Source organism: Cryptomeria japonica, unplaced genomic scaffold, assembly GCF_030272615.1.
Source record: "Cryptomeria japonica unplaced genomic scaffold, Sugi_1.0 HiC_scaffold_114, whole genome shotgun sequence".
In the NCBI taxonomy this organism is placed as follows: domain Eukaryota; kingdom Viridiplantae; phylum Streptophyta; class Pinopsida; order Cupressales; family Cupressaceae; genus Cryptomeria; species Cryptomeria japonica.
In genome coordinates, this window is record NW_026728936.1 from 85,001 (window position 1) to 100,598 (window position 15,598).

General features: G+C 61.3%; 2 non-coding genes across 2 annotated transcripts; both read right to left on the reverse strand.

Moving 5' to 3' along the window:
- Window positions 1-3,224: 3,224 nt before the first annotated feature.
- Window positions 3,225-3,343, reverse strand: LOC131865536 (5S ribosomal RNA). Its single transcript, XR_009364256.1, has one exon. It is a non-coding gene; the product is annotated as a 5S ribosomal RNA (ribosomal RNA).
- Window positions 3,344-11,149: 7,806 nt separating this feature from the next.
- LOC131865544 (5S ribosomal RNA) lies at window positions 11,150-11,268 on the reverse strand. The gene has a single exon (XR_009364264.1). It is a non-coding gene; the product is annotated as a 5S ribosomal RNA (ribosomal RNA).
- Window positions 11,269-15,598: the final 4,330 nt, after the last annotated feature.

Sequence of the window (15,598 nt, forward strand, 5' to 3'; positions counted from 1 at the left end):
TCTTTCAAAACGGAAATTTTAAAATCTCATTTTTTTTTGCCTTTTTCTGGAAATTAGTGAAGGCAGCGCATCAAAGGTGCGCACCTCGCTGCCCACCACGGTGCGCAACGCCGGTGGGCACCCGGGAGTGCTTCGAAGTGTGCTCCAAGGTGCTGCGTGCACGTTGTCGGAGCCCGGTTTGCCCCGGGTGCGCACCTCGCGTGCACCTTCGTCGGGGTGGGCACCTTGGCTGGGTTTGCCCCGGCTGCGCTCCGAAGCGGGGTTATTGGAGCGCCGCCTCTTTTTTTGTCGGAGCGTTTGGTGGGGTTTCTCGCATTGGCTCTTCCGAGGCCCGGTTGCCACCCTGGCGCGCACGAAGTCGGAAGTAGGGTTAATTGCCCGGGTGCGCACCTTTGCCAAGGTGGGCACCTTACCTGGGCTGCGCACCAGGGCGGGCTCAAGATGGCACGCGCGTTCCGTTTTTTTCACTATCTTTCAAAACGGAAATTTTAAAATCTCCTTTTTTTTTTGCCTTTTCTGGAAATTAGTGAAGGCAGCGCATCAAAGGTGCGCACCTCGCTGCCCACCTTGGTGTGCTCTGAGGTGCGCACCCGGGAGCGCTACGAAGTGTGCTCCAAGGTGCGGCGTGCACGTTGTCGGAGCCCGGTTTGCCCCGGGTGCGCACCTCGCCTGCACCTTGGCCGGGGTGGGCACCTTGGCTGGGTTTGCCCAGGGTGCGCTCCGAAGCGGGGTTACTGGAGCGCCCCCTCTTTTTTTGTCAGAGCGTTTGGTGGGGTTTCTCGCATTGGCTCTTCCCAGGCCCGGTTGTTGGGTGCGCTCCCACCCTGGCGCGCGCGAAGTTGGAAGTTGGGTTAATTGCCCGGGCGCGCACCTTCGCCAGGGTGGGCACCTTGGTGCGCACACCTTGGCTGGGCTGCGCACCAGGGCGGGCTCAAGATGGCACCAGCATTCCCTTTTTCTCACTATCTTTCAAAACGGAAATTTTAAAATCTCGTTTTTTTTTTGCCTTTTATGGAAATTAGTGAAGGCATCGCATCAAAGGTGCGCACCTCGCTGCCCACCTTGGTGTGCTCCGAGGTGCCCACCACGGTGCGCAACGCCGGTGCGAACCCGGGAGCGCCCCGATGTGTGCTCCAAGGTGCGGCGTGCACGAAGTCGGACCCCGGTTTGCCCCGGGTGCGCACCTCGCGTGCACCTTGGTGCGCACACCTTGGCTGGGTTGCGCGGCCTGGTGGGCACCATGGTGCGCACCAAGGAGCGCTCCGAAGTGTGCTCCAAGGTGCGGCGTGCACGAAGTCGGAGCCCGGTTTGCCCCGGGTACGCACCTCGCGTGCACCTTCGCCGGGGTGGGCACCTCGGCTGGGTTGCGCGCCCTGGTGCGCACCAAGGAGCGCTCCGAAGTGTGCTCCAAGGTGCGGCGTGCACGAAGTCGGAGCCCGGTTTGCCCCGGGTGCGCACCTTCGCCGCGGTGCGCACCATGGCGTGCACGAAGTCGGAGCCCGGTTTGCCCCGGGTGCGCACCTCGCGTGCACCTTCGGCGGGGTTGCGCGCCCTGGTGGGCACCATGGTGCGCACCAAGGAGCGCTCCGAAGTGTGCTCCAAGGTGCGGCGTGCACGAAGTCGGAGCCCGGTTTGCCCCGGGTGCGCACCTCGCGTGCACCTTCGGCGGGGTTGCGCGCCCTGGTGGGCACCATGGTGCGCACCAAGGAGCGCTCCGAAGTGTGCTCCAAGGTGCGGCGTGCACGAAGTCGGAGCCCGGTTTGCCCCGGGTGCGCACCTCGCGTGCACCTTCGCCGCGGTGGGCACCATGGCGTGCACGAAGTCGGAGCCCGGTTTGCCCCGGGTGCGCACCTCGCGTGCACCTTCGCCGGGGTGGGCACCTCGGCTGGGTTGCGCGCCCTGGTGCGCACCAAGGAGCGCTCCGAAGTGTGCTCCAAGGTGCGGCGTGCACGAAGTCGGAGCCCGGTTTGCCCCGGGTGCGCACCTCGCGTGCACCTTCGCCAGGGTGGGCACCTCGGTGCGCACACCTTCTCAATGTTTTCTTGCCTTTTCTGGAAATTGGTGAAGGCAGCGCATCAAAGGTGCGCACCTCGGTGTGCTCCGAGGTGCGAACCCGAGAGCGCTCCGAGGTGCCCACGAAGTCGAAAGTCGGGTTAATTGCATTGTTTTCCCCGGGTGCGCTCCGAGGTGCGCAACATCGGCGCGCACCAAGGAGGGCTCCGAAGTGTGCTCCAAGGTGCGCACGATGGCGTGCACCTCTGGTGCGCACGATTCGGAGCTCGGTTTGACCGGGGTGCGCACACCTTGGCTGGGTTGCGCACCTTTTGTGCGCTCCAAGGTGCGCACGAAGTCGGAGCTCGGTTTGCCCCGGGTGCGCACCTTCGCCAGGGTGCGCACCTTGATGCGCACGCCTTGGCTGGGCTGCGCACCTTGGTGGGCGCCATGGTGCGCACCTTTCGTGCGCTCCAAGGTGCGCACGAAGTCGGAGCTCGGTTTGCCCCGGGTGCGCACCTTGGTGGGCGCCATGGTGCACTCCGAGGTGCCCAAGATTGGTGCGCACCAAGGAGCGCTCCGAAGTGCGCTCCAAGGTGCGCGCGAAGTCGAAAGTTGGGTTAATTGTCCGGTTTGCCTCGGGTGCGCACCTTGCGTGCACCTTCGCCAGGGTGGGCTGGGCTGCGCACACCTTGGCACCCGCGTTTCCTTCATTTTAAATTTTTTTTTTTTACAATCTCTCAAGTGGGAAATTCTATAATCTCAACTTTTTTTGCCTTTTCAGGAAACTTTTGAATGGAGCGCATCATTGGTGCGCTCCGAAGTGTGCTCCAAAGCTCTCTCCAGCTGCGTGCACCTGCCCCGGCCGCGCACCCGGCCCCGCCCAGCTTCGCTCACCTGTCCCGGGCGTCTGGTGCGGAACCTTAGAGTAAGAAACATCACCGTGCACCTTGGCCAACGTGCGCGACTCGACCGAGCGCGCACTGGCCGAGGTGCACACCGATTTCACCTGGGTGCGCGCGCAGCACCTCGGGCGCACCGGGGTGCGCGCACAACGCCCGGGTTGCACCGTGGCCTGTGTGCTCGGGGCGCCTCGGGTGCGCGCTCGGTGTCGCCCCCGCGGGCGCGGTAGTGCGGGCAGCGCACCCCGGCCCGGCCCGGCCCCGACGAGAACGCAAACGGGCAAAAGGTTTATTCAAATAGCATTGCGACGCCCGGCGAAAAACTAAAAAAGGGTGCAACACCGGGACTTCCCGGGAGGTCACCCATCCCAGTACTACTCCGGCCCAAGCGCGCTTAACTGCGGAGTTCTGATGGGATCCGGTGCACTAACGCTGGTATGATCGCACCCGTTATGAGCTTGTCGCAGTGTGTACTTAGCAAACCGCGACCCACGTGCGAATCCACCCCGGCCACCCACCCCCGTCGAGGTGCACACCCTCCCTCGCGAAGTGCGCCCCGTTCGCCAAGTGTGAGCCCTGCCCGGGTGCGCGCACCTTGCTAGGGCGTCGGGTGTGCACCCGGCCCGGCCTACGTGCGTGCACCTGGAGGGGGCGTCGTGTGCGTGCAGTGTCCCGTCTGCAACGCGGTGCCCACACACCACCTCGGGCGCAACGACCTGCGCTCACATGTGGGCCGAGTGCACCTTGGTGCATGTTCGGGGCGCCTCGGGTGCACGCTCGATCTTGCCCCGGTGCACCAAGGCGCTCGGTTTGCCCCGGGTGCGCACTTGGTGCAAGGTGGGCACCCAAAATAGGGATCAAGCACCAAAACACAAGTTTCGGGATGCAAAATGGGACCCAAGGACCACAAATGCGTTCCAAGACCCATGATGGGTCCACGAGAACAAAAATGTGTTCCGAGACTTAATAAACAAATATTGGGTTTTAGGAGAAGAAACATGCTCTGATGCCCAAAACGAGAATCGACCCCGAAAAGGCCACAGGCCAAAAGTGGGATGCGAGACAAAAAAAAATGGGACCCGAGGACCAAAATTGGGTTCCCAGGTCGAAGACAGGGCAACCGGACAAGAAACGACCTCTAAGGCTCGAAATGAGTCCCGACGACTAAAACTTGACAAGAAGCACCCATCAGGCACCCAACTCGACACCCATGGGATGCCGACCCACCCGGGCTTCCACCTAGCACACCTTGGCACCCACCCACCCTCGCACCCAACCTCGCACCCAACTTAGCACCTTTGAACCCACATTGGCACTCACCCTGACCCTGGCACCTTGGAACCCACATTGGCACTCACCTTGACCCTGGCACCCACCTTTGCACTCACCTTGGGACCCACCCTGGCTCCCACCTCGGCACCCACCCAGACACCCACCTTGGTTCCTTGGCACCCACCTTGGATCCTTGGCACCCACCCCGACACCCACCTTGGCACGCAACTTGGCTACTTGCCACCCATCTTGGCTCCTTGACGCCCACCCCGACAACCACCCCGTGACCTACCCTGGCTAGGGTTGGTGCACACCCACCCTGGTGCCCACCTTGGCACCCACCCTATGACCCACCTTGGCACGCACCTTAGTACCCACCCCGTTACCCACCCTAGGACCCACCCCGTGACCCACCTTGGCCAGGGTGGGTGCCTTGGTGCGCACAACTTGCCTGGGCTGCACACCAGGGCGGGCTCAAGATGGCACCCGCGTTCCGTTTTTTTCACTATCTTTCAAAACGGAAATTTTAAAATCTCATTTTTTTCTTTTTTTTGCCTTTTCTGGAAATTAGTGAAGGCAGCGCATCAAAGGTGCGCAATGCTGGTGCGAACCCGGGAGCGCTCCGATGTGTGCTCCAAGGTGCGGCGTGCACGAAGTCCGAGCCCGGTTTGCCCCGGGTGCGCACCTCGCGTGCACCTTCGCCGGGGTGAGCACCTTGGCTGGGTTGCGCGCCCTGGTGCGTACCAAGGAGCGCTCTGAAGTGTGCTCCAAGGTGCGGCGTGCACGAAGTCGGAGCCCGGTTTGCCCCGGGTGTGCACCTCGGGTGCGCACCTCGCGTGCACCTTCGCTGCGGTGGGCACCTTGGCTGGGTTGCGCGCCTTGGTGGGCACCATGCAGTGCACGAAGTCGGAGCCCGGTTTGCCCCGGGCGCGCACCTCCGCCAGGGTGGGCACCTTGGTGCGCACAACTTGCCTGGGCTGCGCACCAGGAAGGGCTCAAGATGGCACCCGCGTTCCGTTTTTTTCACTATCTTTCAGAACGGAAATTTTAAAATATCATTTTTTTTTGCCTTTTCTGGAAATTAGTGAAGGCAGCGCATCAAAGGTGCGCAACGCTGGTGCGAACCTGGGAGCGCTCCGATGTGTGCTCCAAGGTGCGGCGTGCACAAAGTCGGAGCCCGGTTTGCCCCGGGTGCGCCCTGGTGGGCACCATGGTGCGCACCAAGGAGCGCTCCGAAGTGTGCTCCAAGGTGCGGCCTGCACGAAGTCGGAGCCCGGTTTGCCCCGGGTGTGCACCTCGGGTGGGCACCTTGGTGCGCATGCCTTGCCTGGGCTGCGCACCAGGGCGGGCTCAAGATGGCACCCGCGTTCCTTTTTTTTCACTATCTTTCAAAACGGAAATTTTAAAATCTCATTTTTTTTTGCCTTTTTCTGGAAATTAGTGAAGGCAGCGCATCAAAGGTGCGCACCTCGCTGCCCACCACGGTGCGCAACGCCGGTGGGCACCCGGGAGTGCTTCGAAGTGTGCTCCAAGGTGTTGCGTGCACGTTGTCGGAGCCCGGTTTGCCCCGGGTGCGCACCTCGCGTGCACCTTCGTCGGGGTGGGCACCTTGGCTTGGTTTGCCCCGGCTGCGCTCCGAAGCGGGGTTATTGGAGCGCCGCCTCTTTTTTTGTCGGAGCGTTTGGTGGGGTTTCTCGCATTGGCTCTTCCGAGGCCCGGTTGCCACCCTGGCGCGCACGAAGTCGGAAGTAGGGTTAATTGCCCGGGTGCGCACCTTTGCATGGGTGGCACCTTACCTGGGCTGCGCACCAGGGCGGGCTCAAGATGGCACGCGCGTTCCATTTTTTTCACTATCTTTCAAAACGGAAATTTTAAAATCTCCTTTTTTTTTTGCCTTTTCTGGAAATTAGTGAAGGCAGCGCATCAAAGGTGCGCACCTCGCTGCCCACCTTGGTGTGCTCTGAGGTGCGCACCCGGGAGCGCTACGAAGTGTGCTCCAAGGTGCGGCATGCACGTTGTCGGAGCCCGGTTTGCCCCGGGTGCGCACCTCGCCTGCACCTTGGCCGGGGTGGGCACCTTGGCTGGGTTTGCCCAGGGTGCGCTCCGAAGCGGGGTTACTGGAGCGCCCCCTCTTTTTTTGTCAGAGAGTTTGGTGGGGTTTCTCGCATTGGCTCTTCCCAGGCCCGGTTGTTGGGTGCGCTCCCACCCTGGCGCGCGCGAAGTTGGAAGTTGGGTTAATTGCCCGGGCGCGCACCTTCGCCAGGGTGGGCACCTTGGTGCGCAAACCTTGGCTGGGCTGCGCACCAGGGCGGGCTCAAGATGGCACCAGCATTCCCTTTTTCTCACTATCTTTCAAAACGGAAATTTTAAAATCTCGTTTTTTTTTTGCCTTTTATGGAAATTAGTGAAGGCATCGCATCAAAGGTGCGCACCTCGCTGCCCACCTTGGTGTGCTCCGAGGTGCCCACCACGGTGCGCAACGCCGGTGCGAACCCGGGAGCGCCCCGATGTGTGCTCCAAGGTGCGGCGTGCACGAAGTCGGACCCCGGTTTGCCCCGGGTGCGCACCTCGCGTGCACCTTGGTGCGCACACCTTGGCTGGGTTGCGCGGCCTGGTGGGCACCATGGTGCGCACCAAGGAGCGCTCCGAAGTGTGCTCCAAGGTGCGGCGTGCACGAAGTCGGAGCCCGGTTTGCCCCGGGTGCGCACCTTCGCCGCGGTGGGCACCATGGCGTGCACGAAGTCGGAGCCCGGTTTGCCCCGGGTGCGCACCTCGCGTGCACCTTCGCCGGGGTGGGCACCTCGGCTGGGTTGCGCGCCCTGGTGCGCACCAAGGAGCGCTCTGAAGTGTGCTCCAAGGTGCGGCGTGCACGAAGTCGGAGCCCGGTTTGCCCCGGGTGTGCACCTCGCGTGCACCTTCGCTGCGGTGGGCACCTTGGCTGGGTTGCGCGCCTTGGTGGGCACCATGCAGTGCACGAAGTCGGAGCCCGGTTTGCCCCGGGCGCGCACCTCCGCCAGGGTGGGCACCTTGGTGCGCACAACTTGCCTGGGCTGCGCACCAGGAAGGGCTCAAGATGGCACCCGCGTTCCGTTTTTTTCACTATCTTTCAGAACGGAAATTTTAAAATATCGTTTTTTTTTGCCTTTTCTGGAAATTAGTGAAGGCAGCGCATCAAAGGTGCGCAACGCTGGTGCGAACCTGGGAGCGCTCCGATGTGTGCTCCAAGGTGCGGCGTGCACGAAGTCGGACCCCGGTTTGCCCCGGGTGCGCACCTCGCGTGCACCTTGGTGCGCACACCTTGGCTGGGTTGCGCGCCCTGGTGGGCACCATGGTGCGCACCAAGGAGCGCTCCGAAGTGTGCTCCAAGGTGCGGCGTGCACGAAGTCGGAGCCCGGTTTGCCCCGGGTGCGCACCTCGCGTGCACCTTCGCCGCGGTGGGCACCATGGCGTGCACGAAGTCGGAGCCCGGTTTGCCCCGGGTGCGCACCTCGCGTGCACCTTCGCCGGGGTGGGCACCTTGGTGTGCAGACCTTGGCTGGGTTGCGCGCCCTGGTGGGCACCATGGTGCGCACCAAGGAGCGCTCCGAAGTGTGCTCCAAGGTGCGGCCTGCACGAAGTCGGAGCCCGGTTTGCCCCGGGTGTGCACCTCGGGTGGGCACCTTGGTGCGCATGCCTTGCCTGGGCTGCGCACCAGGGCGGGCTCAAGATGGCACCCGCGTTCCTTTTTTTTCACTATCTTTCAAAACGGAAATTTTAAAATCTCATTTTTTTTTGCCTTTTTCTGGAAATTAGTGAAGGCAGCGCATCAAAGGTGCGCACCTCGCTGCCCACCACGGTGCGCAACGCCGGTGGGCACCCGGGAGTGCTTCGAAGTGTGCTCCAAGGTGCTGCGTGCACGTTGTCGGAGCCCGGTTTGCCCCGGGTGCGCACCTCGCGTGCACCTTCGTCGGGGTGGGCACCTTGGCTGGGTTTGCCCCGGCTGCGCTCCGAAGCGGGGTTATTGGAGCGCCGCCTCTTTTTTTGTCGGAGCGTTTGGTGGGGTTTCTCGCATTGGCTCTTCCGAGGCCCGGTTGCCACCCTGGCGCGCACGAAGTCGGAAGTAGGGTTAATTGCCCGGGTGCGCACCTTTGCCAGGGTGGGCACCTTACCTGGGCTGCGCACCAGGGCGGGCTCAAGATGGCACGCGCGTTCCGTTTTTTTCACTATCTTTCAAAACGGAAATTTTAAAATCTCCTTTTTTTTTTGCCTTTTCTGGAAATTAGTGAAGGCAGCGCATCAAAGGTGCGCACCTCGCTGCCCACCTTGGTGTGCTCTGAGGTGCGCACCCGGGAGCGCTACGAAGTGTGCTCCAAGGTGCGGCGTGCACGTTGTCGGAGCCCGGTTTGCCCCGGGTGCGCACCTCGCCTGCACCTTGGCCGGGGTGGGCACCTTGGCTGGGTTTGCCCAGGGTGCGCTCCGAAGCGGGGTTACTGGAGCGCCCCCTCTTTTTTTGTCAGAGCGTTTGGTGGGGTTTCTCGCATTGGCTCTTCCCAGGCCCGGTTGTTGGGTGCGCTCCCACCCTGGCGCGCGCGAAGTTGGAAGTTGGGTTAATTGCCCGGGCGCGCACCTTCGCCAGGGTGGGCACCTTGGTGCGCACACCTTGGCTGGGCTGCGCACCAGGGCGGGCTCAAGATGGCACCAGCATTCCCTTTTTCTCACTATCTTTCAAAACGGAAATTTTAAAATCTCGTTTTTTTTTTGCCTTTTATGGAAATTAGTGAAGGCATCGCATCAAAGGTGCGCACCTCGCTGCCCACCTTGGTGTGCTCCGAGGTGCCCACCACGGTGCGCAACGCCGGTGCGAACCCGGGAGCGCCCCGATGTGTGCTCCAAGGTGCGGCGTGCACGAAGTCGGACCCCGGTTTGCCCCGGGTGCGCACCTCGCGTGCACCTTGGTGCGCACACCTTGGCTGGGTTGCGCGGCCTGGTGGGCACCATGGTGCGCACCAAGGAGCGCTCCGAAGTGTGCTCCAAGGTGCGGCGTGCACGAAGTCGGAGCCCGGTTTGCCCCGGGTACGCACCTCGCGTGCACCTTCGCCGGGGTGGGCACCTCGGCTGGGTTGCGCGCCCTGGTGCGCACCAAGGAGCGCTCCGAAGTGTGCTCCAAGGTGCGGCGTGCACGAAGTCGGAGCCCGGTTTGCCCCGGGTGCGCACCTTCGCCGCGGTGCGCACCATGGCGTGCACGAAGTCGGAGCCCGGTTTGCCCCGGGTGCGCACCTCGCGTGCACCTTCGGCGGGGTTGCGCGCCCTGGTGGGCACCATGGTGCGCACCAAGGAGCGCTCCGAAGTGTGCTCCAAGGTGCGGCGTGCACGAAGTCGGAGCCCGGTTTGCCCCGGGTGCGCACCTCGCGTGCACCTTCGGCGGGGTTGCGCGCCCTGGTGGGCACCATGGTGCGCACCAAGGAGCGCTCCGAAGTGTGCTCCAAGGTGCGGCGTGCACGAAGTCGGAGCCCGGTTTGCCCCGGGTGCGCACCTCGCGTGCACCTTCGCCGCGGTGGGCACCATGGCGTGCACGAAGTCGGAGCCCGGTTTGCCCCGGGTGCGCACCTCGCGTGCACCTTCGCCGGGGTGGGCACCTCGGCTGGGTTGCGCGCCCTGGTGCGCACCAAGGAGCGCTCCGAAGTGTGCTCCAAGGTGCGGCGTGCACGAAGTCGGAGCCCGGTTTGCCCCGGGTGCGCACCTCGCGTGCACCTTCGCCAGGGTGGGCACCTCGGTGCGCACACCTTCTCAATGTTTTCTTGCCTTTTCTGGAAATTGGTGAAGGCAGCGCATCAAAGGTGCGCACCTCGGTGTGCTCCGAGGTGCGAACCCGAGAGCGCTCCGAGGTGCCCACGAAGTCGAAAGTCGGGTTAATTGCATTGTTTTCCCCGGGTGCGCTCCGAGGTGCGCAACATCGGCGCGCACCAAGGAGGGCTCCGAAGTGTGCTCCAAGGTGCGCACGATGGCGTGCACCTCTGGTGCGCACGATTCGGAGCTCGGTTTGACCGGGGTGCGCACACCTTGGCTGGGTTGCGCACCTTTTGTGCGCTCCAAGGTGCGCACGAAGTCGGAGCTCGGTTTGCCCCGGGTGCGCACCTTCGCCAGGGTGCGCACCTTGATGCGCACGCCTTGGCTGGGCTGCGCACCTTGGTGGGCGCCATGGTGCGCACCTTTCGTGCGCTCCAAGGTGCGCACGAAGTCGGAGCTCGGTTTGCCCCGGGTGCGCACCTTGGTGGGCGCCATGGTGCACTCCGAGGTGCCCAAGATTGGTGCGCACCAAGGAGCGCTCCGAAGTGCGCTCCAAGGTGCGCGCGAAGTCGAAAGTTGGGTTAATTGTCCGGTTTGCCTCGGGTGCGCACCTTGCGTGCACCTTCGCCAGGGTGGGCGCCTTGGTGCGCACACCTTGGCTGGGCTGCGCACACCTTGGCACCCGCGTTTCCTTCATTTTAAATTTTTTTTTTTTACAATCTCTCAAGTGGGAAATTCTATAATCTCAACTTTTTTTGCCTTTTCAGGAAACTTTTGAATGGAGCGCATCATTGGTGCGCTCCGAAGTGTGCTCCAAAGCTCTCTCCAGCTGCGTGCACCTGCCCCGGCCGCGCACCCGGCCCCGCCCAGCTTCGCTCACCTGTCCCGGGCGTCTGGTGCGGAACCTTAGAGTAAGAAACATCACCGTGCACCTTGGCCAACGTGCGCGACTCGACCGAGCGCGCACTGGCCGAGGTGCACACCGATTTCACCTGGGTGCGCGCGCAGCACCTCGGGCGCACCGGGGTGCGCGCACAACGCCCGGGTTGCACCGTGGCCTGTGTGCTCGGGGCGCCTCGGGTGCGCGCTCGGTGTCGCCCCCGCGCGCGCGCGGTAGTGCGGGCAGCGCACCCCGGCCCGGCCCGGCCCCGACGAGAACGCAAACGGGCAAAAGGTTTATTCAAATAGCATTGCGACGCCCGGCGAAAAACTAAAAAAGGGTGCAACACCGGGACTTCCCGGGAGGTCACCCATCCCAGTACTACTCCGGCCCAAGCGCGCTTAACTGCGGAGTTCTGATGGGATCCGGTGCACTAACGCTGGTATGATCGCACCCGTTATGAGCTTGTCGCAGTGTGTACTTAGCAAACCGCGACCCACGTGCGAATCCACCCCGGCCACCCACCCCCGTCGAGGTGCACACCCTCCCTCGCGAAGTGCGCCCCGTTCGCCAAGTGTGAGCCCTGCCCGGGTGCGCGCACCTTGCTAGGGCGTCGGGTGTGCACCCGGCCCGGCCTACGTGCGTGCACCTGGAGGGGGCGTCGTGTGCGTGCAGTGTCCCGTCTGCAACGCGGTGCCCACACACCACCTCGGGCGCAACGACCTGCGCTCACATGTGGGCCGAGTGCACCTTGGTGCATGTTCGGGGCGCCTCGGGTGCACGCTCGATCTTGCCCCGGTGCACCAAGGCGCTCGGTTTGCCCCGGGTGCGCACTTGGTGCAAGGTGGGCACCCAAAATAGGGATCAAGCACCAAAACACAAGTTTCGGGATGCAAAATGGGACCCAAGGACCACAAATGCGTTCCAAGACCCATGATGGGTCCACGAGAACAAAAATGTGTTCCGAGACTTAATAAACAAATATTGGGTTTTAGGAGAAGAAACATGCTCTGATGCCCAAAACGAGAATCGACCCCGAAAAGGCCACAGGCCAAAAGTGGGATGCGAGACAAAAAAAAATGGGACCCGAGGACCAAAATTGGGTTCCCAGGTCGAAGACAGGGCAACCGGACAAGAAACGACCTCTAAGGCTCGAAATGAGTCCCGACGACTAAAACTTGACAAGAAGCACCCATCAGGCACCCAACTCGACACCCATGGGATGCCGACCCACCCGGGCTTCCACCTAGCACACCTTGGCACCCACCCACCCTCGCACCCAACCTCGCACCCAACTTAGCACCTTTGAACCCACATTGGCACTCACCCTGACCCTGGCACCTTGGAACCCACATTGGCACTCACCTTGACCCTGGCACCCACCTTTGCACTCACCTTGGGACCCACCCTGGCTCCCACCTCGGCACCCACCCAGACACCCACCTTGGTTCCTTGGCACCCACCTTGGATCCTTGGCACCCACCCCGACACCCACCTTGGCACGCAACTTGGCTACTTGCCACCCACCTTGGCTCCTTGACGCCCACCCCGACAACCACCCCGTGACCTACCCTGGCTAGGGTTGGTGCACACCCACCCTGGTGCCCACCTTGGCACCCACCCTATGACCCACCTTGGCACGCACCTTAGTACCCACCCCGTTACCCACCCTAGGACCCACCCCGTGACCCACCTTGGCCAGGGTGGGTGCACCCACCCTGGTGCCCACCTTGGCACCCACCCATCCTAGCACCCAGCCTGTGACCGGGCTTGGAACCCAACCTTGCACCCGCACCCGTCTTGGCCAGTGTGGGTGCGCACCCATCCTGGCACCCACGTTGTGACACACCCTTTAACCCACGCACCCTAGCACCCACGTTGGCACCCACCTTGGAACCCAACCTAGCAACTTGGCACCCACCCCGTGACCCACCTTGGCATCCACCATAGCAGTCGCCGACTTGGCACCCACCTCGGCACCCACCTTGACACTTGTGGACCCACCTTGCCACTCACCCTAGCATCGACCCATCCTAGCACCCACCCTGGCACCTTTGCACCCTAGCACTCACCCATCCTAGCACCTAACCTGTGACCCACCTTGACACTCACCCTCGCACCCACCTTGGAACCCAACCTAGCACCCACCCACCCTGACACCAACCCTAGCACCTACCCACCCTTGCACCCACCCTGTGACCCATCTTGGCACCCACCCATCCTACCACTCAACCTATCACCCACCTTCTCACCCACCTTGGCATCCACCTTAGCACCCACCCACACTGGCACCTTGGCACCCACCTCGGGCAAGGTGGGTGCACACCCACCCTGGCACCCAATTTAGAACCCACCGAGCATGTTACCCACCTTGGCACCCACATTGCAGCCCACCCTAGTACCCACCCTATGACCCACATTGGCATCCACACCCTAGCACCCAGGCACCTCGACACCCGCCTTGACACCCACCCTAGCACTGAACCTGTGACCCACCTTGGAACTCACCCTAGAACCCACCCACCCTGTGAACCACCTTGGCATCCACCTTAGCACCCACCCACCTTGGCACCCACTCTAGCACTCACCCATCCTAACACCCAACTTGTTACCCACCTTGGCACCCGCCCTCGCGTCCACCTTGAAACCCACCCTAGCACCCACCCACGCAGGAGCCCACCTTGGCACCCAACCTAACACCCACGCATCCTGGCACCCAACTTGTGACCCACCTTGGAACCCACCCTAGTACCCACCTTTGAACCCACTATATCACCAACCCACCTTGGCACCCACCCTATGACCCTCTTTGGAATCCACCCTAGCACGCACCCACCCTGGCACCCACCATGGAGCGCACCCTAGCACCCACCCACCTCGGCACGCACCTCAACACCCACCTTGGTGTGCGCACTGCGCCAACCTCTCAAAGACCCTATGTGGTGCGCTCCAAAGTGTACACCTTTGGTGCGCTCCAAGGTGCGCACCTTTGGTGCACACCGAGGTGCACACCAAAGTGTGCACCGAGGTGAGCACCAAAGTGCACTCCAGGGTGCACACCAAGGCGTGCACCTTTGGTGCGGTCAATGCAAACGAATTCGGAAGTTGGGGTCGATGTCCTAATCGCTGCTGCAGACTACACGTATGAGAATCGGACAAATAGCTTTATATAGGGGAGGTGTTGCGTTTGATGGGTCGACTCCCCTGGTTGTGTGCACTGCACCAACTTCAAAGACCCTGTCTTGTTTAAGAAGTCAAAAGTTGGGGTGGATGTCCTAATCATTGCTGCAGTCTACGCATGTATGAGAATCAGACAAATAGCTTATATAGGGGAGGTGTTGCATTCGGTGGGTTGACTCCCCTGGTTGTGCGCACTGCGCCAACCTCAAAGACCCCGCATAGCAGAAGAAGTCGGAAGTCGGATTTTGGTGAGCACCAAGGCGTGCACCTTTGGTGCGGTCAACGCAGACGAATTCAGAAGTTGGGGTGGATGTCCTAATCGTTGTTGCAGGCTACACATGTATGAGAATCAGACAAATAGCTTATATAGGGGAGGTGTTGGGTTTGATGGGTCAACTCCCTTGGTTGTGCGCATTACGCCAACCTCAAAGACCTTGTTTTCGTTAAGAAGTCAAAAGTTGGGGTCAATGTCCTAATGGCTCCTGCAGGCTACACATGTATGAGAATCGGACAAATAGCTTATATAGGGGAGGTGTTGGGTTTGATGGGTCGACTCCCCTGGTTGTGCGCATTACGTCAACCTCAAAGACCTTGTTTTCGTTAAGAAGTCAAAAGTTGGGGTCGATGTCCTAATTGCTCCTGTAGACTACACATGTATGAGAATCAGACAAATAGCTTATATAGGGGAGGTGTTGGGTTTGATGGGTTGACTCCCCTAGTTGTTCGCATTACACCAACCTCAAAGACCTTGTTTTCGTTTAGAAGCCGAAAGTTGGGGTCGATGTCCTAATTGCTCTTGCAGGCTACGCATGTATGAGAATCAGACAAATAGCTTATATAGGGGAGGTGTTGGGTTTGATGGGTCGACTCCCCTGGTTGTGCGCATTGCGCCAACCTCAAAGACCCTGCATTGCGGATGAAGTCGAAAGTCAGAGTTTGGTGTGCTACAAGGTGTGGTCGAAGGTGCTCACCTAGGTGTGCACCTTTGGAGCACAGGAAAAGTGCCCTCCAAAAGTGCGCACCTTTGGAGTGCACAAAAGTGCCCTCCAAAAGTGCGCACCTTTGGAGCGCAGAAAAGTGCCCTCCAAAAAGTGCCCTCCAAAAGTGCGCACCTTTGGAGCGCAGAAAAGTGCCCTCCAAAAAGTGCCCTCCAAAAGTGCGCACCTTTGGAGCGCAGAAAAGTGCCCTCCAAAAAGTGCCCTCCAAAAGTGCGCACCTTTGGAGCGCAGAAAAGTGCCCTCCAAAAAGTGCCCTCCAAAAGTGCGCACCTTTGGAGCGCAGAAAAGTGCCCTCCAAAAAGTGCCCTCCAAAAGTGCGCACCTTTGGAGCGCAGAAAAGTGCCCTCCAAAAAGTGCCCTCCAAAAGTGCGCACCTTTGGAGCGCAGAAAAGTGCCCTCCAAAAAGTGCCCTCCAAAAGTGCGCACCTTTGGAGCGCAGAAAAGTGCCCTCCAAAAAGTGCCCTCCAAAAGTGCGCACCTTTGGAGCGCAGAAAAGTGCCCTCCAAAAAGTGCCCTCCAAAAGTGCGCACCTTTGGAGCGCAGAAAAGTGCCCTCCAAAAAGTGCCCTCCAAAAGTGCGCACCTTTGGAGCGCAGAAAAGTGCCCTCC